Genomic DNA, 27404 nt, shown 5'->3' with positions numbered 1-27404 from the left:
TGGCACAGTTGCAGCAGATAAGGGATAAAAACATACTGCAAAACATAGCCCAAGAGGAAGATTCTGGAATCTTGGAGATAAGGAACATAAGTGATGAGAAGTAACAGCCAGGAGACAGTCATTTGTCCTTGGAATTCTTTCACACAAGTCAAACAAGAAAGTTAGACCTAGTTTGAACATAATTGGGCTCATTATAAATATTAAAGGACCATCAAAATCCGAATCTTATCCTAGTCATTTGTAAGTATTTTGAAAATGCTTGGATGTAATAATATAATACTATCTAATATTTATATAGCGATTTTAGGTTTGCAAAGCACTTTACAGTTAGTGTCTCCCTTGATCCTGACAGCCACCCTGTGGTAGCACCTACCACCTACCCATTTTACAGATGACGAATGAAGCTGAGAGGTCAGTCTGCTTGTCCAGGATAACACAGCTAAGGGTCCGAGGCCAGATTTGAACACCAGTCTTCCTGACTCTTATGTCCAGCATGAATCTCTGTTCTAGTGAAACAAATCAGTAGGCAAACTGCAACTCTCCTGTCTTTTTCTTATTTCCAACATAGATTTTAGTCATAGATTTCATTAAAATAACTGAATGACCTTAGGAAACATTCAGTTAAAGTGATGCTTAAAATGACTCCTTCCTAGAGAGTGCAATGCAAGGACATTAAAAAAAAATGGTCTCAATGCAAAATGCCTTCCACATCCAGAGAAAGAACTATGGAATTCGATCGCAGAATGTAGCAGATCACTTCTTCAGTATTATGTTTTGATTTGTTTTATGATTTCTCCCATTCATTTTAATTCTTCTATGCAACATGACTAAGGTAAAAATGTATTTAATAGGAATGCATGTGTAGAACCTATATAAAATTCTATGCCATCTCAGGGAGGGAGTGGGGAGGTAGGAAGGAAGTGGGGAAAGGAGGGGAAAAAGTCTAAGATATAGGGAAGTGATTGTAGAACACTGAAAACAAATTAAAAAAAGAATACCTGCTGGGCGTAGACTTCTGTGACTGACCCTGATTAATCCTTCAATTACTAATTGTTAGAACATCCATCTTGGTGGAAAATATAGAGACATAACCTGTGTGAATATTTTCATACACATGGGATTTGCTCACAGGTGCATTCCCAGTAGTGGGGTAGGAGGGTATGTGTGATTAATAAATCTTTCCTGATTTCAAATTGTTTTCCAGAAAAGTTGAACCAATTTATAGCTGTGTGGATGGTATGTTAGTTTGCCACGCTCTGACTAGCTTTTTTCAGCTTCTACTGACCAAGTGTAAATATTCAGATAAATCAGCAGGAACAACAGGAGATAAGTAAACAGACCAAACCATAAACAATTATAAATGATTTTCCATGTCTATAAACTATTACTTACAATTGTAAGAGAAGAAAAACACTCAGATGTGTTTATGTTGGCTTTAGCATGGTAGTAACCAAATTCTTGTTTTTCTGACCCTGAAAAGAGCAGTATTTCTTTTTTTTATGTTTTCTCAGTTGTTTTCAGTGTTCTACAATCACTTCCCTGTATCTTAGACTTTTCCCCCCTCCCTCCCTACTCCCTCCCTGAGACGGCGTGCAGTCTTATATAGGTTCTACACGTACATTCTTATTAAATACATTTTCACCTTAGTCATGTTGCATAGAAGAATTAAAATGAATAGGAGAAACCATGAGAAAAACGAAACCAAAACAAAATACAACACAAGAGAAAATATTCTGCTTCATTTTACATTCCAGTTCCATAGTTCTTTCTCTGGGTGGGGAAGACATTTTGCCTCAAGAGTCTATTGGGAATTTTTTAGGTCATTACATTGCTCGGAAGGACTGAGTCTACCAGAAAAATTCCTCACACACTGTGGTTGTTGCTGTGTACAAAGTTCTCCTGGTTCTGCTCCTTTCGCTCAGCATCAGATCATATAAGTCCTTCCAGGCGTCTCAGAAGTCCTCCTGTTTGTCATTTCTTACAGCACAGTAGTATTCCATTACATTCATACACCACAATTTGTTCAGCCATTCCCCAATAGATGGGTATAAAGAGCAGTATTTCTAAGGGGACTTTTCCATTAGTTTTTGTTTTACAGCCTAGTTTGTCTTAACACATAATCCTAAAATTATGGTTTCATTGTATTAAAATTTTTTTTTCAAAATTTTTCATTCTCAACTTAGTAACCAAATCATAATTATGTACTTTATATATAATTTTGTTATATAATAATGTTGTTATTATACTATAATACATAAATATGTATTTCATATATAATAATATATATTTGCTTTTATATAATGGTTTTACATAAAACCATTGTCTGCAAATTATAATTCATTTAAAATGTTTGTATTAATTTTCACAAAATAATAACAAAAAACGCCCTTTTTGTAAAACTTCAAATTAGAGAGAATATTGAAAGGAAGCCATAGGGTATAGAACAAGAGCTGTGGGCCAGGAGCCCTGGGTTTGAGTTAGAATTCTCCCAAGAATCATCTGGTGGGTGACCCTGGCACAGTCACATAAAGCTATAACATATGAAGTGCCTCCTAGCTCTGCTGTTCTATGGTGTGGGATTATTTCCATCTGTGCTCCCTTTTGTCATCTACTTATTAGTCTTTTGGAGGGTTTTATTGCCTTTTTTTTAATCCATAGTTGTAGTTGGTGTATAATCTGAATGTTGCATTTTTGAAAACATTCATAATCCCAAGGATACAGAGGACCAGGAAGAAACTGCCTGGAGTTATTGAAGAAAGTCGTTAGGTTTGTTCTTGTTCTTCCAAGGATCCGGAGTTGGACCGTTTGTGTTAAATGATGTCAGATAATGGTTGGTGAAGAAGGAACTGGTGGCCCCTGAGAGGTCCCTGGAGAGTTGCAGGGCAATAGTTGTAGTTGATGTGTGTGCTTACTCAGAAATGATAAACACTTGATCTTCAGTGCCATGATTCCAGAGCAAGAGGGATACCTTCCATGCTTAGGAACCCCTCAGTGAATGTTGCCCAAACTTCCCTGAACCTGCATGAGTAAAGAACGAGTCTTCCTCTTCCCTGGCTGCCACTTCTCCCACCTTCTCTTGGGCTGCCTGTCCACATCCTTGGAGTCTCTAAGAGGTGTGAGCATGAATTGGCAGAGGTCCAAAGCAGTCATATGTAGAGTGGTCCTACGTGTTTTCTGGGGCTGTAGAATAGCTTGGGTTGAGAAACGACACATTCCTCGCTGGCAGTCCATGGGGCAGCACTATTTGTTGCTTCTGGATCATCTTTATCCCCAACTGTTCTTAGCGTATGTGGGAGGTGCCCTTGGTGACCTCTTCTTCCTATCACTTGAACTTAGTAGAGAGCGACCAGTGTTCTCCTTTCCTAGAGCTGGTCCCTGCTCGAAATAAGGTATTAGCTAGCAGAGTTAGTGTAGAAAAAATATTTGCTGAGGAGTTGGGAAATTTACATTTTAGTCCTGGGTCTACCAGAGCACTCACATCATCTAAGAAGAACATTTCGAGAGAGCTTTGCACTTTCAAGATTGCTTTCCTTACCACAGCGTTGTACAGCCATTTTAAGGATGAGGACACTGAAGCTGAGATTTTGTTCCTTGCCCATGGCCCAGGCTTCTTTTCCGTACCCTCTTGGGTCTCAGTTTCCTCATCTGTAAACTGGGAGGATTAGACTACAATTCTGCTGTGGTTCCCTTATAGTTTACAGCTATCATTCAAGGAACTTGAATCCTTTAAAACATGTTTTTTAGAATTTAAAACTAATTTAAAGCAAACACTCAGTTTTCAAAGTAGGCTTTAATGTGGTTTGGTCACTGAGAGCAGTGGGGATCTTAGGTCTTTGTAGCGAGGAAGCCCAAGGCCAAGTTTGATCACACTCATGGCTCTTTTCACCTTCCAGAGCTCCATCTGCTCTGTAGGTTCTTATCCTTCCCCACAAGGGGCACACAGGAGACCAGGTGATGGCCTCAGGTGAGCTGTGGTTCCCTCCATCCTTCCCTAAGATTGCATTGCTACTCCCTGAGTGTTGGCTTGTCTCCTTCCATCAGCATCTCTCCCCAGCACTGTGCTATCCAGGGGCTTGAGCCCCAGCTTCCTCCCTAGGAGTCTGGGCTCTTCCTCCTGGGTGATAGACATGGGCTGTTATCCTTCCCATTTCAGAGGTGGGGAAAGTGAATTGTAGAAAGGTTGTGACTTGCCTGCAGTATCTTGATTGGTTAGCGGGAGGGCCCTCCTGATTGCTAATTGGCTGCTCTTTTTCCTGTGCCATGCTCTGTGTGCCTTCTTCCCTGCACTCTAATATCCACTTCTGCTCATATTATGAGCTGCTAAGCCTCACCCTTGCTGCCCATGTACCGTATCCTGGAGCCGACTTCTAAGATTGTCCATGGGGCAGTAGGAACCTGTTCTTTTAGGAGCCGGTGACATTTGAGGATGTTGCTGTGTATCTCTCAAAGGAGGAATGAGGGCTTCTGGACCCTGCTCAGAGGAGGCTCTACAGGGACGTGATGTTGGAGAATTATGGGAATGTGGCCTTGTTGGGTAAGAACCTCCACCCACCGACCCACCCTTGCCATCCACCCCAGCCCTGTGGTTGGATGGAGAAGAATCTCTTTCTTGATTTCGTCATTTGTTAATTACTGTGAACATGAGAGTGTTCCTTAGAATGCTATGCAACTGTGAATTGTTACAATGACATGAGCGCTCCTAAGTGTAGGATTTTGTGTCTGGACTGGGACATAATGAGACTTTTTAGGCCAGTGTGGTTGGTAATTGCCCTCTCTGTGTGGACCTCCCTAAAGTTACATGTATTCTCCAGTATCCTTCCCCTTCTTTCTAAAAGCTTTTGTACTACTGAAGGGGAAGATATTTAATAAGCAATTGTAAGTTAAATCTCAGTTCTACCTAATTGACTTCTACCGAGTTTACCAGGGTTTTGTGCTCTGTTGTTTGTATGCAGAATGCTGCATATAGTTCCTGTGATCCTGTCAGAAGTAAGGTGACTTAATCAAACCAGTGGCATTTTTTCCATCATCCCCCAATAGCTCTCTGTAGTTTCTGATGCTGTCGCCTACCTCTTCTTGAAACGAACTGTTCCCTGGATTCTCTGACTTCTGTGATCATTCTTTGTCTGTCTCTGCTCATGCCTCTTTCCATCCCTAAATTTAGATAGCCCTGAAGATTCTGTGCTCAAACTTCCCTTATAGTCTCTCTTTTCTCTGCCTTGGAGATCTCCTCTACTCCTACTATTTCCAGCTGCCATGTAGGTATTTTTACCTGGGGATCCAGTGCTGTTCATCTATAATTCCACATGTTTCAAACAACTCATTTTCTCCCTCAGATCACCTCTTTCTGACCCTGTTTGTGTGTCTTCTTTCCCTAGGTTCATTCCTCCCAAAATGTAGTCATTTACCAAGTCGTATTGATTCTTTCTTCACAAACATTTTCCCATCTGCTCCTTTCAAAGGATTGGGTTTCCTAACTGACCTTCCTGCCTCTGGTTAATTTCCCATACCAGTTTATCCTTTCTTCCTAGAAGCTATGTGATCATGTCATTCCCATGCTAAAAAACCTTTGATGGCTCCCCACTTCTTACAGGTTAAAGTGTCAAGTCAGCTTACATGCACAGGGAGGATCAGAAGGCCAGCTTCCCAAGCTGACCCTTCTCTTACTTTATTATCCCTCCACAGATCCCATGAGGAAGACAAACAGGACCAAATCCTGGGGTATGCTTTCTTTCTTCTCTCCCCATCCTAAGACCCACCTCTGACTGTCCACATCCCATTCAGTCTTCAAGGTCCCGATGACCCCAGCCAGAAGTTATTTCTCCCTCTTCTAAATTCCTGCAGCATTTTTCACCTCTGTCACTCCTCTAACAATGCATGCCATCTTGTATTTTAAATTCTAATGTTAGGCTTAGAAGTAGCTAGGATGCAGAGACTGTGTTGTCTATGCTAGCACAGTGCTTTGAATGTAGTAGAGATTCAGATGGTCTTGGGTGAAGTTGCATCATTTAAGTCTTCAAAGACTTGAGGGCAAGAGAAGATATTTGAAAAGTTTTATAGTCACAAGGAGCACAGACAGTGAGTATGGCTTCCTTCCCCAAACCTTCTATATTTCATGGTTGGCAAGTCATCTTGGGAGAAACAAAACAGTGTTTCTTTACTTGCAGGTAGTGAAATGGCATCATAACAAGCTCAGTCACACCAATGGCAAAAGTAATATGGGGGTTTTTATTTCATTAAAGCATGACCTAAATCAAAGAATTCCCAACTTAAAGGAAGCCTTTGCTCATGTTTTCTTCTCTCTGGTCTGTTGACACTGGCATAATGGCATCTTCATCTTGATGAATCCTTTTCACTTAGGACCTTTTGTGCCTTTCCTCTGAGGTGTGTGAAGCAGCAGTTAGGTTGAAGTTCAGAGAGCAGAGATTTTCAGCTGCTTCCTGGTGTTGATTTGTCTGTTCCGTGCACAGATAGGAATACGCAGCTTCCTGAAGCTTGCCCTTCGGCTGTGCCTTTCCCATCTTTGGGAGGCCCATGGCTTCCCAGGGTCCAAGTACAGATATGATCCAGTCCTCAGGAATTTCCTAAAATTGAAAAAAACTAATCATTCCATTCTAGATCAGTGTGCTCTTCAAATCTTCTACCCCTGAGGTGGGGAACCTGTGACCTCCAGGCCACATGTGGCCTTCTAGGTCCTTGGGTACAGCCTTTTGACTGAGTCCATACAGAACAAGTCCTTTTATTAAGGGGATTTTTTCTGGGAAGTTTGGATTCAGTCAAAGGGCTACACTTGAGGACCTACAGGGCCATGTGTGACCTCAGCTGTAAGTTCCCCACCCCTGGTCTATCTCAAGCCTTTGCTGCATCATCCTGTCTTTCTACTCAAGATATACCTATGAAGAAACATAAGGTTCAAAGAGATTCTGTCTCATTCTCTGCAGATGTACCACCTCCGGAATTTTCCTTTCCTTTCACCATTACCTGAACACAGTGACTGATTTCAGAATCCTCTTTTCTAAGGCACTATAGCTATAACCACCTTCTTTTCTCATGAGCAGGAGTTCCAGTTTCCAAACCTGACTTGATATCCCTGCTGGAACGAACGGATCTGCCATTGGTCCTACGTCTGCCTCAGACTGAGATTGAAGAGCTCCTTGATGGTGAGTGAGGCAAAAGGAATCAGAATTATGGGAGTCAAGGGTAGTGTCAGCCCTGCTGTTGAACAAGAAGAGGACAGGGTCTAGTTGTTTCTATGTTGGATGGGCACATTCCTCAGTGTCCCAAGAAGGGCTGTGGGAGCCGGCATGAGCAAGGGGTTCCCCTTTCTCCTCTCCCCAGACCTATCTGTTCCCTCAGTCCCGCTTGCTGGTTCCCCACACCACCTGCCCCTGCTGAGCCCTCTGTCTTAATACCGTTATTCACTGTTATTCCCATATTACAGTTCATGCCTGAAGAAGCAGCAGGGCACAATGCTTGGAGGCACAAAGGCTTGGGTTCAGATTTCTGCCTCAGGCACTTCAGAGCCATCTGCCCCTGGGTAAATCACGGAACCTCCCTGAACCTAATTTCCTCATCTGTAAAATGGGAATAAAACTAATACCTGTCTCCTGGGGGTTGTTTGAGAATAAACTGAGCTAAAGCATGTGAACGGATGGGGACTGGACCTGGGCTTTCACTGCTGTAGTTAGCTTGTGGTGAGGACCTCCTGCCAGGGCACTTAGAGTCATGGGGAGTTGCCCAGAGTCACAACTGTTATGTCCCAAAGGTAGAACTTGAACTTTGGTCTTCCTGGCTCTAAGGCCACTGTCACACTTTCTTTCATTGTATATAAAACATAACACTTGGCAACGCTTAAGGTGTTATAGAAATGTAAACTAAATTTATTAATACGCTTCTGGAAATAAGACTCCTTTATCATAAAACTTTTAAGAAAATCAATACAAAATTCTTCTTTAAGTCATAATGGAGCAGTGTTAGTGTATGACCTCTGGCTCAGCACAACTGGTACCAACTGTGTTCACTTTCTGAAGCTTTCCTGAAGCTATGATAACTTGTAGTTATCATAGACCCTAGAGCTGGAAGATCACCAATATCAAGTGCTTTCATTTTACAGAATAAGAAACCGAGGCCCAGAGAAGTTAAATAGGTAACTGGATAGAGCACTGGACCTGGAGTCTGGAAGTCCTGACTTCAAATCTAGCCTCAGACTAGCTGTTTGACACTGGGCAAGTTGCTTAACCATTCTCAGCTGTAAAATGGGGCTCATAGCACCTACTTCTCCTAGGTAAAATGGAGATATTGAGAACAGCTCTCTCCCCCAGGGTGTTATGGTGAGGATCAAATGGGATAAAAATTGCAAAGCACTTCACACAGTGCCTGGAACACAGTAGGTCCTGTGTGAATGCTATCATTATTATATTTTGCTTCAGATACCTCTTAGCTGTATGATCCTAGGGAAGTCATACCCATGCTACCTCACTTTTCTCACCTACGGAACGAGTGGGTTGGACTTGATAGCATCTGAGATCTTGAACAATTTGTTTCTTGGCTAGAAAACTTTAAGGGTTTCCCACTGTGGCAATGAATCGATGATGCGAATGATGAGGATATGACCAAATCCAGAGGCCTTTATTCAGGCCTCCTCCTCTCTTCAGCCTTTGATGCTTTCCACCACCCCTTTATTCTAAACAGATATTGTCCCTTCCCTTGGTTTCCCAGAAAACTTTTGTTTCTATGATCTTTTTATGCACTTTTCTGTCTCCTTCACTGTCTCTTTCTGCCCTCCCTAAATCTTTCACTTGCTTTTTCTCTGGCTTTTGGACCTAGCTCTTTCTTTTCAACATTGTCTCCTTTGGCATGCTCATTTATTGTATCCCTTCAGCTTTGGCTTTTTGCATAGTACTTTCAGACTTCACTTGGTCATTGTTTGGGCTCTGGTGGCTCTGAGTAAGTGTAGAAGACCCTGAGGGTCTTCCCCTCCCGGATTGGTGGTGGTTGTTGGGGAGTTTTTTGGGGGGGATGACTAGATAAAAGAGGCCATTCTTTTCCTCATTTCTTGGTAGCCTTTATCACTGAATGGGCTTTGCCTCAGTCAAACTGAGACCTGGGAAAGACCTTAGCTTAAAAGGGCCAAGGTCTCCCACAGCATCTAGGGTCATCTTCAGTTATCCTGATCTCTATCTGGCCACTGGTCCCAGATGACTCAGAAGGAGAGAGTAAAGCTAGTGACTTTGCACAGCCCTGCCTCACTTAAATCCAATTCAATTGCAAGTCATGACATCACCTTCCTGATGTTATGGTCCTCTTCAGGAACAAAAGACAAACAGTGATCTATGAGTAGTACCAGCTGTCCCACAGGGGACCCAACTGGCCAGTTCCGGTTGGGCAGTGCAGGTTCCTTCCTTCCTTCCTTCCTTCCTTCCTTCCTTCCTTCCTTCCTTCCTTCCTTCCTTCCTTCCTTCCTCCCTCCCTCCCTCCCTCCCTCCCTCCCCCCCCTCCTCCCTCCCTCTGTTAGAAACACACTTCACACTGAAAAGTATCAAGGAAAATTTATTAAAGTGGAGTTCAGAGGAATTGAACACTTTGACCAAAGTGAACTCCACCCTTCTTCCAAAGAGGGAAGAGGCAGATACAGAAGTGAGGGCATTTTTATAGTTAGTACAGGACAGATCCTCTCATCAGAGGACAGATTGGTCCATTCTCTTTCGGGTCACAATCTTTTGACAAGCCCACTGTGTATCATTAAGCAAATGCAGTTGGATTTTTAGGTAGCCCTTACAGTGACTTCAGCTGGTTTAAGTTGTATTAGTTCTGTCTTCTTGGGTTTTTTTTGAAAGCCCCTAACCGTTTTCTGATTGGTCAGGGCCACTTGCAGTTTTTATTCAGCAGCCTTAGGGACTAATGACCTTTGTGAACACTTCATTCTTGTTCTCTCTTACGAGTTTCTTTACCTGACTCTGCTGTGTCACAACTCTGATTAACTATCACCACTGAGAGTTTTGACCCTGTGGAAATGGAACTTTTTACTTTGTTTCCCATACCTCCTTCCCTCCCCTCTCCCTCTCTTTTCTACTTCTGTCCATATAGAGAATCATACCCTTACCTGTGAGTGCTCTGCCCAAAGGAATATAAATTTTGATCACTGAAACCTCACAAGATATCTTGGGGTTTACCAAGCTAGGTTTCTTTTAAGGGCTATGCCTTAAACCCAAATCACTCTGGCTCTGATTAACTGGTCAATAGTAGGTCCCAGTCCAAGCCTCCCCAAGTCTTTGTTTGGGCCCTGATGACTCAGAGTGATTAGAAATAGTTATTGTTTCTGTTTTGGTCAGAAACCCTGAGGGTCTTCTGCTCTGAGACTGATTTTTTTAGACTATCTTTACCTACCCTTAATCACTAAATAGGTGTTGCCTCAGACAAATAGGCCTAGGAAAGACCTTAGTTTAAAAAGACTGAAGCCTCTCACTGTATCTGAGGCCATCTCCAATCTTCTTGATCTGTATCTTGCCACTGGACCCAGATGGCTCCAGAGGAGGGAGTGAGGCTGATGACTTGGCACAGCCCTCCCTCACTTAAATCCAATTCACTTGCAAGTCTTGACTTCACCTTCCTAATATCCTCTTTGAGGGACAAACAATAAGAAACAAACTTCCATATCTTGGTCTCTAGCCCTGGGGAGATTCTCTTCTGAGCTCAGACTTTCACTCTTAATTGTCCTCCAGACATTTCCACTTTGTCATTACCATACTATAGACCTTGATTCCCAGCCACCTTCCATTCCCTTCCAAGCAGTCCTTTATACTACTGTCTGTATTACTCCCCTGCCTAAAAGATCTTCACTGATTTTCTGTGCCTAACAAAAATTCCAGCTCTTTGACTTGACGTTCAAGGCCCTCTACTATCTTACTCTCCCCTTCCAGACACTTGACAGCCTCCTTCTCTCTTGTCATCTCTTGATTTTCATACCCACTCTTTAAAGCCCAACTCAGATTCCACCTCCACCATTAAATCTCTGATCTATCTCCTCAATAAGGAACAACTTTCTATCCCTTGAACTTCACAAAGTATTTCTTTTCATGCCTCTCTAATGCACTTTGAGTAAATTATTTGCATTATAAATATTTGTTTGTCCCATTCCCTTGCTCTACTGAAGATTCCAAGAGGGCAGGGATTATGTCTTCCACAAATTTTCTGTCTCCAGGACCTTGCACAATACTATGCATACAGAAGTTTCTCAATAAATGTTTGCTGATTTGTACTTTTCTCCATCCTGTTTTGGAGCTTGTACTAGTCTGGGAGATCCTCTGGCTCTTCTCATGACTATCACCAACAAACTATGATTAGGGGCTTCAGTTTTCCCAGTTAGAGACTATAATTTCTAAAGTCTAAAGTTCCATATTTCTCTGAAATACTGTAGAAGCGAGTTGTAAGCCAAGCCACTGAGGAAAGTGATTGATAGGATCACAGATTTGGAGTTAGAAAGGGTGGGGTCTAAGAGGCAGCTAGGTCAGCTGTCTCATTTTGCCCAAGAGTAAACCAAGGTACCAAGAGATTTAGTGAATTGTCCAAGGTCACACAGGTGACAAAGTAGAATTTGAATCCAAGTCCACTGAGTCCAGATCAAGTGCCCTTTTTGTTGTGCCATGCTGTGGCATAGATGGAAATGGCCCAGATAGTCCTCTAGTCCTCTTTGAGGGCTCTTAGAATTCCTTAACATTACTCAGGCTTTAACAGAATCAAATCAATTCTTGTCTTGGCAGAGAAACTAGACATCACCTTCATTATGTCTCCCAAACGTCCATCTGACGGTAGTGGCCCTTCAGAGAAAAAAATCCAGCGCAAATCTATCTCTTTGGAACAGAAAGCAGAGATAATCAAGAGAGTAGAAGCTGGAGAGTTAAAGAGCGATGTGGCCCGTTCACTTGGCCTGGCACAATCAACCTTAAAATCCATTTTAAACCAAGCCGATAGAGTGAAGGCCTCTGTGCACAATTCCACTAACCTCACTGCTTCCAAGGTGACCCGAATCCGAAGTAGCATCATGGAGAAAATGGAGAACATGTTAAGTATCTGGGTGGACAGCATGATGCAGCATCATATGCCGCTGAGCCAGACATTGATAATGCAGAAAGCTCTGAGTCTTTTTGATAATTTGAAATCCCAGGCAGGTGAGGAACCCAGCAAAACATTTGTGGCTTCCCGTGGATGGTTTGAGAAGTTCAAAAAGCGAAATAAATTTAATAACTTTCGCATCTTGGGGGATATTTCCACTGCAGATATTAAGGCAGCAGCAGAATTTCCTGGAGTGCTCAAGGCTGTTGTTGAGAGAGGGAACTATTCTCCCAGTTTAGTTTTTAATGTGAGTGAGACAGCGCTATTCTGGAAACGCTTGCCTCCCAGAGCTCTCTCTGAAGAAGAGAAGGATGTAGTTGGCTGTAAGGCTGCTGATGACCGTCTGACCATTCTTTTAGGCAGCAATGCCTCAGGAAACATTAAGTTGAAGCCTCTCCTTGTCTACCATTCTGAGACTCCTAAACATATGAGAGGTTTTTCTAAACTTAATCTGCCTGTTATCTGGAAGTCCAATAGGAAGGCCTGGGTGACAGTGGACATATTTAACGACTGGATTGTTAACTATTTTTGTCCTGTTGTTCAGTGTTATTGCATAGAATATGGTTTTGAACCCAAAGCATTATTGGTCATAGATAGTTCCATGGGCAGCTTGTCAAATTTTAACTCGCTTCAGACCTGTATTCCCATCGAGATCTTGTTTATTCCCCCAAACACAGCCTCAATTCTGCAGCCCATGAACCAGGGTGTCTTTGCTGTATTTAAAGCTTATTACCTGAGGTGCACTTTTAGTCAGCTACTTGAGATTAACAGTCATAATAAGAAACTTTCACTTGGGGAGATTTGGAAAGAATACAACATTATGAAGGCAATTGACAATATCAAAATAGCCTGGGCAGAAGTGACTAGCCATTGCCTAAATGGTGTTTGGCGAAAGGTGTGGCCTGATTTAGCAAGTGACTTCTTTGAGATAGAGTCAGAAATTTTGGCCATTACCACAGATGTTGCACATGTGGCAAAGCTAGTAGGCTTTGAAGAGGTCACCCTTGATGATGTGCAGGAGCTGTTGGATAAATCTGAAGACACAGTGAATGAGAACCCGAAGGAGCCATCTAACCAGAGCAGCCCAGAAGAAAAAATCAACATCAGGAATGACAGCAAGGAAGCTGTCCCCAAGCGAATGTTAACGACCAAGGTTCTGTCTGATTGCTTGGCTGAGGTCTCACACGCATTGGAGGTTTTGTCAGAGAATGATCCTGACTGTGAACGGAGCTATTCAGTGAAGCAGACAGTGTTACAAGCTCTGGAATGCTACTCAGAGATGCTTCAGGACAGAAAGAAGGCATGCCCGGCTGGGTTGGAAGTCATCCTAATGAAAGCTAGCCCTCAGCCACAAGAAGCCCAGCCAGGTCCATCTACCGCCCTGTGCAGCTCATGGCCCCTCAGCCAATGCAGGGCAACAAGACCGGAGTAAAAGCTGCTTTATTGAATGTGTGTGTGTGTGTGTGTGTGTGTGTGTGCGCACACGCGCATGCTTGTCCTTATGTGTGTGTGTGTGTGTGTGTGTATGTGTGTGTGTTTAGTGAAATGTACTTTGGGAAGTCTACATTAAATTTAAAACCTTGTGTTAATGTGCTTTTGTACAGCACATATTGTTGTTTCGGAATGAAATGACATTGGCATGTCAATTCCCCCCTTGTGACAACCTGAAACACTAAGCCTAAACTATGGGATAGGATACTGTGTACAGAGCTGTACAAGGTGAAAATTTCCCTGCCCTTCTAGGCTGAAGCTTTTGCTCTTAGATGGTGTGGTTGGTTGCTGAGACCTGTAATTCAGGTTTTTCCCAAAACGAACAGTGATCTTAGAAGCTGAGATTACTCACTAAAGGAAAACTGAATTACTACTATTTTTCTAGATATCCATAAAGACTATGAGAAAAGATACGATTTTAAGGAGTGGGGGTGGGGGATCGGGGTGGGGGCTGGGCATATTGATCTAGGGAATTCCAAGGGTCTCTATCAGTGTCAAGTGACTTGCCCAAGATCACGTAGTCAGTTTGTGCCAAAGGTAAAATTAAAACCCAGGGCTTCTAGGCTTTAAGGCCAATTCTCTATCCATTGGCACCATTTGAAGCACGATATCAAATGTGCATCTTCATACACTTGGATGAGCTTCATCTAGATTTTTCTTACTTTTAGTTATTTTAACAAAAATTTTGAAGATCCCTATCCTCCTTAGAAAATCCTATAACTTCCAAGTACCTCTGAGCCTCATTTGTTCATTGATTGAATATACAGTGGCTGAGTGTTTCTACATCTCTTCTAATTCCTTTGAGTTTCCAGAGTCATCTGTGGAAAGCGGTTATGTGAGCAAAATTGTCTCAGTCCTTTCCCTGGGTCATCATATCCACTGAAGACTCAAATGGTGACTCTGCCATCCTAATTCCCATGAATTATGTACTCCCCAAGTTGGGGAGAAATTAGTCAAAGAGCAAAGTATGGGATACCTTGGGGTCCTGCTAGGTCCTCCTTGGATTTCTGCTCTTAACGCCCCCTCCATTCTTTGGGAGCACAGGGCATCCTTAAGGTTTCTTTACATGATTATCAAGCCCCTTTACTGGGAAAAACATTTGCCAGTCTCTTGGCTGCCCCATAGCCACTCTCCAGATAATCATCTTTTATAGAGTATCAGACATTGTTAAGTAGTGGCATTTTCCATTGCCTTGAATGTTTTGGTCTTCAGCAATGGCATTTCAAACTTTGTAACAGTATATTAAAAGTCTATTAATCAGCATTATGTGGTATCGTAAGATGCTGATTTGAGACCAGGTTCCACCACTTGTTATGGGTTGCTATCGATATGTTATATAGCCTTTTCAGTCCTTAGTGTCTTGACTGTTAAAATGGGAGTATTACTTGTCCAACCTACCTCACACTTTGAAAATTAAAATGTAGAAATGTGAGCTGCTATTATTACTATACCTTAAAGTTTAAAGCCAATAAATCAATAAACAAACTTTTGTTAAGCAGCTAGTTTGTGCCAAGCATTGCTTGATGTTGTCTTACACCTTTCTCTCCTACTCCTGATTATTCTGGTGTCCTCTAGCCTGGTTCCTTTCATAATTCTTCATGGTGTAGGCAGTGGTGTGAATGGATTCAGAATCTAAAGCCTAGATTGTGGATCTTATTAGCTCTTTGACCACTCAGCTTATCTGAGCCTTGATTTCCCCATCTGTAAAGTGAAGATAATACCTTCAAAATTTATCTCACGGTATTCTTGTGAGCAAAGCCCTTTGTAAATGGTACAACTCTATACAAACGAGTCCTGTTATTTGTCACAGTGAAGGCTCATCAATACAGTCGATCTGTATTTCCGGGCAAGGATATTTAGTGAAAGGGTGAGCCCAATTCTCAGGTGACCTCTGAAAGCAGCACTGGATTCCAGTGAAGGCACCGCAGTGAGAGTCTTGGGGAGATGGGGTGGTAGGGAACATTTACTACCATAATGGCTATGCAAGAAGCAGAAAAGCTAGGTGCACCACCAGATGCAATATGGATTCCCTGAGCAGTTTTCTGATGCTGAAATAACTGGTCTGTTGTGATGCTTTGCCAAATTGTAAGTGCTATAGCAAATGAAGTGCCCCATGATTTGAACAGTACCTTGCCTTTCTGAAATCCAAAAGGAAAAATAAGTTGGGTTAGAAAATTCAGCCCTGGCAAAGTGCTTTGTGGGTAATGCAGCTGTGTATCCATCAATCTGTCTTCTCAAGAAGGATGCAGGTGACAACACAGTAGAAAGTCAAAAGTCTAGGATCTCTCTCTTGAGATTAGTACTACTTCAATCCTAGGTTCCTTTTATAGTGGTTGTTTTTTTTAAGGGGGCAAAAGAATCTATAGAATTGTGTAGTACAATTTCTGTATTATGCTCTGAAAAAATAGATGTGATATGGCTACACCTAATTTTTTAAAACTTTAGAAAACAAGATTTAGGACAGTATTAGTAAATTTCAGGTGATATGATAATGGTTTCATCAACAATTTTTTCCCAAGTTAATTAGACACGAGGGATTTGGGAAGACAGTCGGAGAGATAGCTCCCCCTATACTTAGTGCACTACTGTAGAGGACATCTCAAGCACTAAAATTTGATAAGAGAAAGGTCAAAACAAAGATTTTTAAATGGCACACAGACCTGAAGAATAAAAAATGGAAATGTGCTGGTAACTTCAGTTTGTTAGTAGTTTTGTCAAATCTATTTTTGATTATGGTGCCATTTTGGGGGGAGTTACACTTGGGATGTGGTTAGAGGCAAGGCAGTCACAGAAGTCTCAGTCAGGTGGGGAACCTTTGGCCAGGAGGCTACATGTAGCCCTCTAGGTCCTCAAGTGCAGCCCTTTGACTAAATTCAACTTTTCACAGAACAAATCCCCTTCATAAAAGGATTTGTTCTGTAAAACTTGGACTCAAGTCAAAAGGTTGCACCCAACAACCTAAAAGGCCACATACGGCCTGAAGGCTACAGGTTCCCCACCCCTGGTCTAAGCCATTAGGAATGTCTGTCTCTGCAGTCATATGCCCATATTGTGATTTGTGTTCTGCCCCACTGATACTGAATAAATGGGATATCAGAGATCACCTTTGGTATGTGGGCTTCCCTGCTTCTTTCTCATACCTGAGATCCTAGGTTTTGTCATACTAGGGATATTAAAGGTACAGTTTGACACTCTCTCAGGCCAACTTTCATTTCCTGTGTGATTTTTTTTCAGGGTGGAGTTCAGATTGTTTGCCCTTTTCCTGATTGGTGCTAGGCAGTTTCCCAGTTCTACTCCACCTATAACAAATCTTTTTATAAATTACTTTTAATAAAAACTCCTGTTGGTAGGTTGGACTCTTAACAAGAATAATCATGGCAATAGTTGCTATGAATTTATAGATATTTCATTGCAAATCAAACTTAATACTTGATAAAAGCATAGGGACCCTAGACATTTGCGGAGCATAGATTTCATAAGTCTGGAAATAAGGGACTCTTCAAGTACCTACCTAAAGGAGAGGGAAGAATTTGGAGAAAGCTGACTTCAAGAGTGACACTTCAAGAGTGTAAATCTGACTTATCCTAGGGTTGGGGCAGCTAGGTGGCACAGTGGTTAGAGCACCTGGCCTTAGCATCAGGAAGACCTGAGTTCAAATACAGCCCCAGACATTTACTAGCTGTGTGACCCTAGGCAAGTCACTTAACCCTGTTTGCTTCAGTTCGTCTGTAAAATGAGCTGGAGAAGGAAATGGCAAACCACTCTAGTATCTTTGCCAAGAAAACCCTAAATGGGGTCACAGAGCGTTGGACATGACTGAAACAACAACAAATATCCCAGAGTATATGTTTTTTCTCTTTCCCATTTCCCTAATTCCTGTTTAGTCCATAGCAGATCTTTCAGAGTTCCTGGTGCTACTGTATAAATAGGGAATATTTGTGTCCCTGATCTCAAAGAATGAGTTGGAAGGGATCTCAGAGGTGGAAAGTGAACGAGGGTGAGCCATTTTGAAGCAGAAGTTGGTTTGTTGCTCCCACTGTTTCCAATTTGGGAATGAAAAATCAGAATTTTTGGAAATTTGTGAAATCACAAGTCATTCTGGATTTTTCAGAACATTTATTTACAATGTTTTAAAATAATAATAAGTGACCATGATAATAAACAGCAAATAATTTTACATAATAGCTTTAATAAAAGTTTCAGAGGTTTTCTATTAAAAATTAATAAATGCATAATTATTATTAAGAATCAATATATTGTGCCAGTGATTTGAAACATATCTGGCAATGAACTAGCTGATTTCTTTCATGTTTCTTAAAAATGCTTTCAAGCTTCTTCATACTCTTTACTTATCATGGATATAAACAGCAAGTTTAGTAGTATGTACAAAGAACTGTAGCCTACAGTGAATTTTCTAACACTGGAAAACACCAGAAAACATTATTGGGCATAGAATTTGAATAATGTAACATTCAGATGTAACAGCACCACAAAGAATCATTGCCAATTAAAGAACTTACTTTGCTTCCAAAATTTGTTATTTCTTGTACCACCTATAGAATTTGTATAAAGTAAGTATATTATGTGTGTGAACTGATTAATATATATTTTATTTGGAAGAATGACTTATTTAACAGACAAAGTTATGAACACACCAATAACACAGCAATAGTTACAAGCCAGACTGATCCAGGGGTGGGGAACTTTCAGCCAGGAGGCCACATGTGGCCCTCTAGGTCCTCAAGTGTGGCCCTTTGACTGAATCCAAACTTCCCAGAACAAATCCCCTTCATAAAAAGATCTGTTCTATAAAACTTGGACTCAATCAAAGGTCCTGGGGACCTAGAAGGCCACATGTGGCCTCGAGGCTGCAGGGTCCCCACCCCTGGTAGACCATGCCTACTTCTCTCCTATCCTCCTGTCCTGGTTCTTGGAAATGTTGACCTTAACCTTTGACTCTGCATGTCAACATTTCCTGCTAATGCTTTTTACTTGTATCCCTTTGAACCAGTAATGTCTCTTAAGTTGATGAACCTTTAATTCCCGTAGGAGAATCACAATACTTTCCTCTAATTTCTTAACTGATTTTTCTTATGAATTGAGATTCAGAAAAACAGAAATTTTCCAAGAAGTTCTGGGAAGGAATTCCCACACTAGTTGCCCCTTGCTGAATTCAGCAAACCTTGATATCTATCTGTTTCATGCCAAATACGACCCAAACCACTCCACTAGGAAATATCATGTATGGAATCAGTATGGTTCAGTAGTAGAACAGAGTAGTCACCACTTATCTAGTTGTCTCGAATTTAGTTCCCCAAGCCATTGTCTGTTTGCACCCTTGCTCTGTTGTTAACACCTCTCCTCACCCCTCCACCATATCCTTTTCCAACCAACATCCTTGACATCTATTTCTTCACAGTAATGGAAATTCACCTTTGCTCTGAGGACACCACCTATTCTGTAACACTGTGTCAGAATTGGAAGGGGCTTCAGAAGCAATCTAATGAAACCTGTACTTGGAGGAGGGGAACCCCTTCTACAACATTCTTGACAAGTGATTGGTTATCTAGCCTTTTCTTGAAAGCTGAGGTCTCTCCTTCCTTTCCCAACAACTCAGAGCCAGGAGGAAGTGTCTTTGCTCCCCAGTACTCTACCAGCATCCCTCAAAGACCAGTTTTAAGAGCTATGCAATGTCTTAGTTCATGATGCTGCTTTCTAACCCGTGCCCTATACTGTTATTCTTGGGGGTTTCAATATTCATGTTTCTAATCTGATCACATAAGTCCCCAAATTCATGTTTAATGACCTCACCCCCTCCCCACACACAGCATAATCATACTTTAGGTCTCATAACTCAGAACTGTACCAGTTCCAAGATCCAAAACTTTCAAATTCCAGTCTGTCCCCACAACCTTATCATCAGACCTGTCCCATTCTCTTTCACATAGACCCATCCAATCTGTGCTTCACTCCTACCATCCCTTTTGACCCCCTGATTTATCTGCTACTTGAATGTTTCACTAGCTATTAGCTTAAGCTTCCTTCCACAGCCCAACCTACTCCCCTCTGCCTCCCAGCCTGCTTAAATCAAAACCTCCTTCTGCTATGTTCTTGTTCCAGGGCTGCTGGGAATTTAGGGAAGGTCCCAAAATTGAGCTTTCCATAACTCCTTGGACCCTTAATGTAGCTCAATAAATCCTATTTCATCCTTATGTACTTCTTTTCTCATTTCTCAATGACTGTTTCAGCTCTTTTCTTACCTCCCCTACTTCTACAGAGTTTATCCTACTTCGATGCATCTAATTTTACCTCTCTCCACTTCTCTCTTCCACTCTCCATTGTGTCTCAAGGGTTGCCTTCCCTGTATCCAGTTCACTCCTCTCACCCAGTACCTTGCTCTACCAGTCATCTCTCATGTCTTCAGTCTCTCTAAGTACTCTTTCACACTTGCCTACAAACAAGATCAGGTCTTCTTCATCTTAAAGAAGCCTTTCCTTAGCCTACTGTATCTAACTAGCATCTCATCTTCTCCACCCCCCTGCTAAACTTCTTGAAAAAGTAGTAGACATTTTGGAGACTTCCTCATTGCCCACTCTATTCTTGCCCTTGCAGTTAGGCTTCAGCCTCCAACATTCTAACTGACCTCCTAATCAACAAAACCAATGGCCCTTTTCCAGTCCTCCTAGACTCCTCTGTAGCATTTAACATTGTTCACTTACTCCTTCCTTTAGCTTCAGAGGAACCATACTCCTGAAGTTTCCTTCCTGTTTCTGTAGTCTTTTCTACAACTGCTTGCTTCTCTCCATCTTCCCTGTCTCATTAACGTGGATATTCTCCCAAGGGTCTGGCCTTGTCCCATTTCTTTTTTACTTACTGCTCCCTTGACAAATTGATTCACTCATGCAGTTTCAAATAGTACACCCTATGAACTCTGAAAAGCTCTATCTCCAGTTCAGAACTCTGCCCAGATTTCCTCAAATTCACCATGTCCCAAACTGAACTTATTTTCTGTCAAATCCCCTCCTTTTGATTTCACTCTTTGTTGTTGACAATGTTCACTCAGTCTCTCCTGTTCAGAATCTTGTGGTTATCTTGAACCCTTTTCCATACCCTCTGATCAGTCAGCCATGTTCTGTTACTGTCATTTCTGTGAGTAACAACATTAAGGACAGTTGGCCTAAACTAATCAAACTTGGACAAATATACATATACAAACACAGGACCTATATTTGGACAGAATATTGAGGCTTAAATTATATATATATAATTACCACTTGGATAAGTTCTATATGCCATTTTTTCTGTTAGAACATAAAAACTTCCAGCTGCCAGCAAAATGTAACCAGTCTATAATCTGCTATACCATTGCACCATGGAACACCCTTCAGTTGAATCTGCCAGTTACTATATGTAGCCCATATCATTAGGACTACATTTGGACCCATCTTTTCACAAAGGACACTGTTCAAAAACTATTCCCTGAGGGAGTCATGTAATTAGCTACCCTTGCAGGAATGAAAGTTCTGGGAATACAGTGCTGTAGTGTTCCATCTGTCAGGCCGTGTTCCCAATATAAATGGTATCAGGAATTGCTGTGCCACACCTATAGATTCTTGTAGCAACAGTAAGTAGAACATGAAGTTTAGGAGAGGACGTTAAGGCAGATAATTGCCATAAAGGCAAAATTAAAAATATTTGGACTTGGCCATTGTATTGAGTTCCTGTTTCATCTACCAGGCATTGCTGTTTTCCTTCCAAATTCAGCTTCCAGCCAAATGTAACCAGACCCTTAAGCACCCTTCAGCTGACCTGCCACTCACTATGCACAGCCCACTCATCTTTTCACACAGTACATTCACAGTTCAAAATAAGGTGGAAATTGCAAAGAGGCAAGTTTGGGCTTGATGTCAGGAAAAACTTTCTCACAATTGGTTGCCCATAAGAGAAATGGGCTTGGGAGGTGGTGGGTTTCCCCTACATGGATGTCTTCAAGGAGAGGCTGGGTATGTCGAATGGGAGGTTCGTTGTCCACTGAGGTCCTTTAAAAATCTAAAATTCTGTGTTTCCCTTATTTGGTGAACTGAAATTATACTGTGACCAGTATTCATTTGCAAAAGAGAAGTTCCCTCATGTAGTTCCATCCTTTTGACAGCGCACTTCTGAGAAGGAATGACTAGATCCAATATGGTTTTTTAACAAAAGCCATCACTTCAGAGGGATTAAAAATACAAGAGTGCCTTATACCCAGTAGCATCCCTCTCAGAAAGGTATAGGAGCTGAAGAAGCTGTCATCAGGTTTGAGGCTGAATCTCAGCTTTGGGGGAAGGTTTGCCACCCTATGTGACATACTGCAATGAAGATTCTAGGGACAGATGTAGACCCTGAATTGGCACATGACAGGCAAAGGCTTCTATAATGTAGAGAGGATTCAACCAACCCACCCTTCCAGGGTCAGTGCTTGACTGGGAGGTGTTAGGCCATTTTCTGGACATTAGTTTTGCCCTCTGTAATATGGGGGGATTGGGTGGGATCACCTCTAGGATCCTGGATGCTGGTTCTGTCTACTGGCTAATTACTTGGAGAAGTCACCCTCTATCCCATATCCAGGAAAAGCTAAACAATTCCCAGAAATCTCAGTGACACCCCCCCCCCCCAGGTATAGTTATTTGGACAATGTGGAAAGGATGAGCAGAGGGTAAGCTCCCATTTGTATTCCCCTTGAGATTCTTCACAACTTTATAAGGTTAGGTGGTGCAAGCCTCCCTGTCTGCACTTTACTGATGAAACGGAGGCAGAGAACACTTAAGTAAAATATCAGAGGTGGGATTTCAACCAAGGTCTTCCTACTCCAGTCCAAAGGAATCTTACTAAGGCAGAGGGCTGACCATGTCACCACTACCTCCCCTTCCCACTCCCTAAACAAACTCTGGTGTCTCCTTATTACGGTCTGGCTCCAAACTACCTTTCTAGCCTTATTGAACACATTATTCCCTTTTGCATATTGTCCTTCATGCTGTTTGTGACACAAGATATTTCATGTCCTTTTCCATGTCTTTGTATGGGCTGTGCTCCATGCCTATAATGCCTTCCCTCATCTCTAAGAATCTCAAATTTCCTTCAAAACTTAGCTCAAGTCCCAGCTTCTCCATGAGGCCTTTCTAGGTGCCCCTTCCTAGTTACTAGTGCCCTTATGCCACCCCCATCAAATTATCTGGTCTCTATTTTGTATTTTCTTATTTGTGTACATGTTGTTTCCATCAGTACAATTTATCTGTGCTTTACCCTAGCCTGAGAGGAGAAGTCCCTTATGGGACTTTTATGGGAAAAGCCAAAGCCCCCCATAGGCCCTTTGACCTCTTTGAACAAATCAGCCCAGTCAACTTGGCCTTGCTGTCACTGCCTTTTATCCTCCTTAAGAAGAAGGGGAGTTCTTAGGTGACTTCAGTAGAGGGACTCTCCCTTCCTGGAATAGGCTGGCCTCTTCTCCTGCCAGAGCTCAGCAGAGACCAGGAAAAGGACTACTGAAGAACTTTTCTAGGCTGCTCCCACAATGTGAGGAGGAAGAGAGGAGGAGCTGAATTCCTCTCCCTTTGTGGAAGCCACTCTAAGGCTTCTCTTTTGTAACGGTAATCTGGAGAGGGGCACCCTTCCCCCATTTCTTGGACTGGGACACCTCCTGTGGAATTGATTCAACCCTGAAGGACTTGAGTTTGGGAGTGACAGAGAAATTTCCTTACTGGGCCCCATGACTAGAAGGGGGCATAAATGAGCCTCAAGTTTCTGAGCATGTCACTTGAAAGTCACACAGTTGCCCCCACCATAAGGGGCAATGGCAACCAACCAAACGTGCTGACAATCATGAGACTGCACCTTAACTTCAGCTGCCTCTTCTGTTTTGTGACTTTCCCTGAGCCCTGTTGGTAACCTGTGAGCTCAAGAGGCTGAGGTCAGGTGCTAGCTGCCCCGAAATCAAACTTTTAGCAATGACTGCCACCAGAAGGGAGCTGAAGTCAAAGGACCAGGCAATGCCACACCATGCCCTTACTGGCCAAAAGAGCTGCATTTATGCGCAGACTCAAGATGAAGGTGAAACATTTGTTGAGTAGTCCTATCATGGTGCCTTTACCTGTCAGGAAAGTAAAATAGATGAGGTGTTACTGTTTTCAATGTTTTAAATATTTGTTAAGGTGAACTTATGCTTTTATGTTACCATTTTGTTTGTGGTGGAGGAAATAAATATAGATTTCCTCTACTTAAGATCTATACTTTGTACATTATACATTGAGTATCTACATTGACAATCTGTTCATTCCTTTTAGGGGAGACCCTAGACACACACCATACCTGAAACTTTAAGATTGTCCCACTGGGGGCAATGAACCAGAGTGTAAGGGGGAAAGCTGACTCCCCTCTTCTAGGGTTTGGGATCCTCCCAGGATTGGACTCAGTCTGTTTGGGCCGAGTTCCAGCCCCTTTTTTGGGAAAAGGTCAAGTGGGCTTCAGGGTAACATGTGGAGAAAAATTCCGTTTGCATCACTGGAAGTCCAAGGGAGGGAGTGCTTGAGTACTGGTTTCACACTCAAAAGAGAGAAAGAGAAGCAAAATCTTAGTTTTTCCCTCTTATAGCCTCTTCCCGACTTGGTCACCAGATACCTTTGGCACAGTTTCCCAGTCACAAGGACCAATGAGGAATTGCTGCATCTCCCCAAAGTGCAAAGTCCTTCAGGGATAAGCTAGAGCCAGAGAACATGCTCGTGTTTAAGGGAGGTTCCCCCCAACTACCTGCTAAATGTTTTAAAATGTTCATTGCTGGGGCAGTGAGGTGGCGCAATGGATGGTGCACCGGCCCTGGAGTCAGAAGGACCTGAGTTCAAATCCAGCCTCAGACACTTACTAGCTGTATAACCCTGGGCAAGTCACTTAACCCCAATTGTCTCTAAACAAAACAAACAAAAAATGTTTCTCATTGCTATTCTTTGTTATTATATCAGCTTTTTTATTTTTATAATTTTTAATCCATAAAAATCTGCTTTTTCTCCCTCCCACCTTTCTCCCCCCTCCCCACCTACTCCTACCAAGTGAGAAAAACAAAACCCATTGCAAACGTGTATAGTCACTAGCAAAACAAATTCTAATGTGGGCCATAATGAAAAAAAATTCTATCTATCTGCACTTGGAGTCTGTCATCTCTCAGTTGGAAGACATCACCTTTTATAAATATAGCTCTTCCTCTCCCCTGCCCAGCAAGTCATCCCTTAGAATTGTTTTTTAAAAGAGAGAAAGAATAATAGTTTAACAAAAGCAGTCAACACACTAACGTACCTTTTATCTTCCATCTCTACAAAGAAAGTAAATGCATTTTCTCCAGACTTCCATGGCCACCCTCCTCGGTCATTACAATTAGCGTTGAGTTTTATTTCTTGTTCTTCCATTTACGTTGGTCTAGTCATCGTGCACATTGCTTTCCTGCTTCTGCTTACTTCGCTCTGGACCACTTCCTAGTCTTCCAATGCATCTCTGAATCCTGCATATTCATTGTTTTTTATGACAGTTTGTGAGTCATTCCCCAATTGATGGGCATCGGCTTTGCTTCAAGTTCTGTTTTCCCACAAAAAGTGCTGCTAGGAGTATTTCCATGCACGTGGACCTTTCTGTTTGTCTTTGCTCACCTTGGAGTATGTGTCTATTAGTGGGATTACTGGGTCAAAAGGGTAGGATTGTTTTTATTACTTTTCTTTAGTACAATTCCAAATTGATTTCTGGAATAATTGGATGGTCAGAGTTCTCCCGATGGTGCATTTACTGTAGCACGATGTTGGCAGAACTGAAAACTGGTCCAGCCATTCTGGAAAGCAATTTGGAATCATGCCCCACAAAGTTACCAAAGTGTGCCTTTGACCCAATTATATCATTACTAACTGTATACCTCTAAAAGACCAAAGGCATAGGAAAAGGATCTATCTGTACAAGAACACTTATAGCAGCTTCTTTCCGTGGTGGTCTCAAAACTGAAAAATAAGGGAATGTCCTCCTATTGGGGAATGGCTAAACAAACAAACTGTAGTATGTGCTGAGGGCTATTATGGTTTTTTTATTTGTTCATTAAATGTGTGGGGAGTAGGGAGTAGGAGAGGCAGATGAATAAAAACATTCTTGTTAACTGAACAAATAAAAATAATAAACTTTTAAAAACAGTATGTTAGTGTACCTGACCTGCTTCCAGCTGAGCCCCAGGTCAGGACCAGTGGCTTTGGGAGCATCACTTGTGAAGAAATCTGGCACCGGCTTCCACTGGGGCTGCAGTCCTCACCTGTTCACCTGCTATAGCTATTCAAGACCCAGAAAAGAAAGTTCTCACCACCAAATTCTTTGGCCCCATGAAACTGTTCAACAGTTTTGTCAGTGGAAAAGACACCAGAGATTTATTACCATTTGCTTTATCATCACGCCCCTGGGCCATAGGACTTTGCAGCTACAACTTCCTATGTGTGCTGTCTCCCCCTATCATGAGAGTTCTTAACCTGGGGTCTGTGAACTTTTAAAAAAAGATTATAACCATATTTCAGTATAATTTATTTTCTTTATAATCCTATATGTTTTATGCATTTAAAAATATTATAATCACTCTTGAATTATTGTAGTAACCTCTTGGTGGGTATGCCTGCCTCAAGTTGCTCCCCAAAGTCCAATCTTATTATTGGCCTGCTCAAGGAACTGCAGTGGCTCCCTATTGCCCCCAGGAGCAAATACATATTCTGTTTGGCATTCAAAGCCCTTCCTAACTTAGCCCTCTCCTACCCTTCCAGTCTTCTTACACCTTACTCCCCGACATATACTCTTCGATACAAATTCTTAGATTCAGTGGCAATGGCCTCTTGACCGTTCTACCAAGACACTCCATCTCTTGGTTCCCAGCATTCTCTCTGAGTTGCTCTACCTCCTCTACTCTACCTGCTGACCTTCCTGACTTCTTTTAAGTCCTAACTAAAATCCCATCTTCTCTAGGAAGCCTTCCCCAACCCCTCTTAATTCTGATAATTACTTCCTGTTTATCCTGTATGTAGTTTGTTTGTACTGATTTGTTTGCTTATTGTCTCTCCTGCTGGACTGTAAGCTCCTTGAGGGCAGGGACTGTCTTTTGCCTCTTTGTGTGGCCCCAGCACTTAGCACAGTGCCTGGCACATAGGAGGCACTTAACATATGATTTAAAAAGGTGTTCAAATATTTCATCAGACTACTAAAGAGGTCCATTACAAACACACACACACACACACACACAGAAACACAGAGCTCCCTGTGCTATTAGAACATGAGCTCCTTGAGAGCAGGGACTACTTTGTTTTTCTACTTTTATCCCCAGCACTTAACATTGCACTTGGTATGCCCTCTCTGCCTGTGGCACCAACACTACCCATCCATTGTCCGTCTCTCCAGATGAGGAACAGAAGCACTGAAAGGACCAGAATAATCCAGATCTAGTGCTGTAGTACCACCCACTGCCCACTCCACACCCCCATCACAGGCAGAGCAGGGAAGAGAGACTAAAGCCCTGCACCTCTGATCCTTGACTATCAATACCCCTTTGGAGATTTGGAGCTTTAGTTTGCATCTGTCACCCATTACTACCCCTACGGTGAGCAATTCCCCATTCCACCTCCCTCCCTATCTCTATATTAACCAATCACCAGGCACACAGGAACCAACTACCTCCAACCTCTCATCTCCATCCTCTCTAACTCTACTCTACCCATATCCTACTCCAAGCCTGCCCAGCCCTTCCATTGTGCCCTCTGGAATTCACATTC

Source organism: Notamacropus eugenii, chromosome X (genome assembly GCF_028372415.1).
Source record: "Notamacropus eugenii isolate mMacEug1 chromosome X, mMacEug1.pri_v2, whole genome shotgun sequence".
In the NCBI taxonomy this organism is placed as follows: Eukaryota; Metazoa; Chordata; class Mammalia; order Diprotodontia; family Macropodidae; genus Notamacropus; species Notamacropus eugenii.
Note: the sequence above shows the minus strand (reverse complement) of the source record.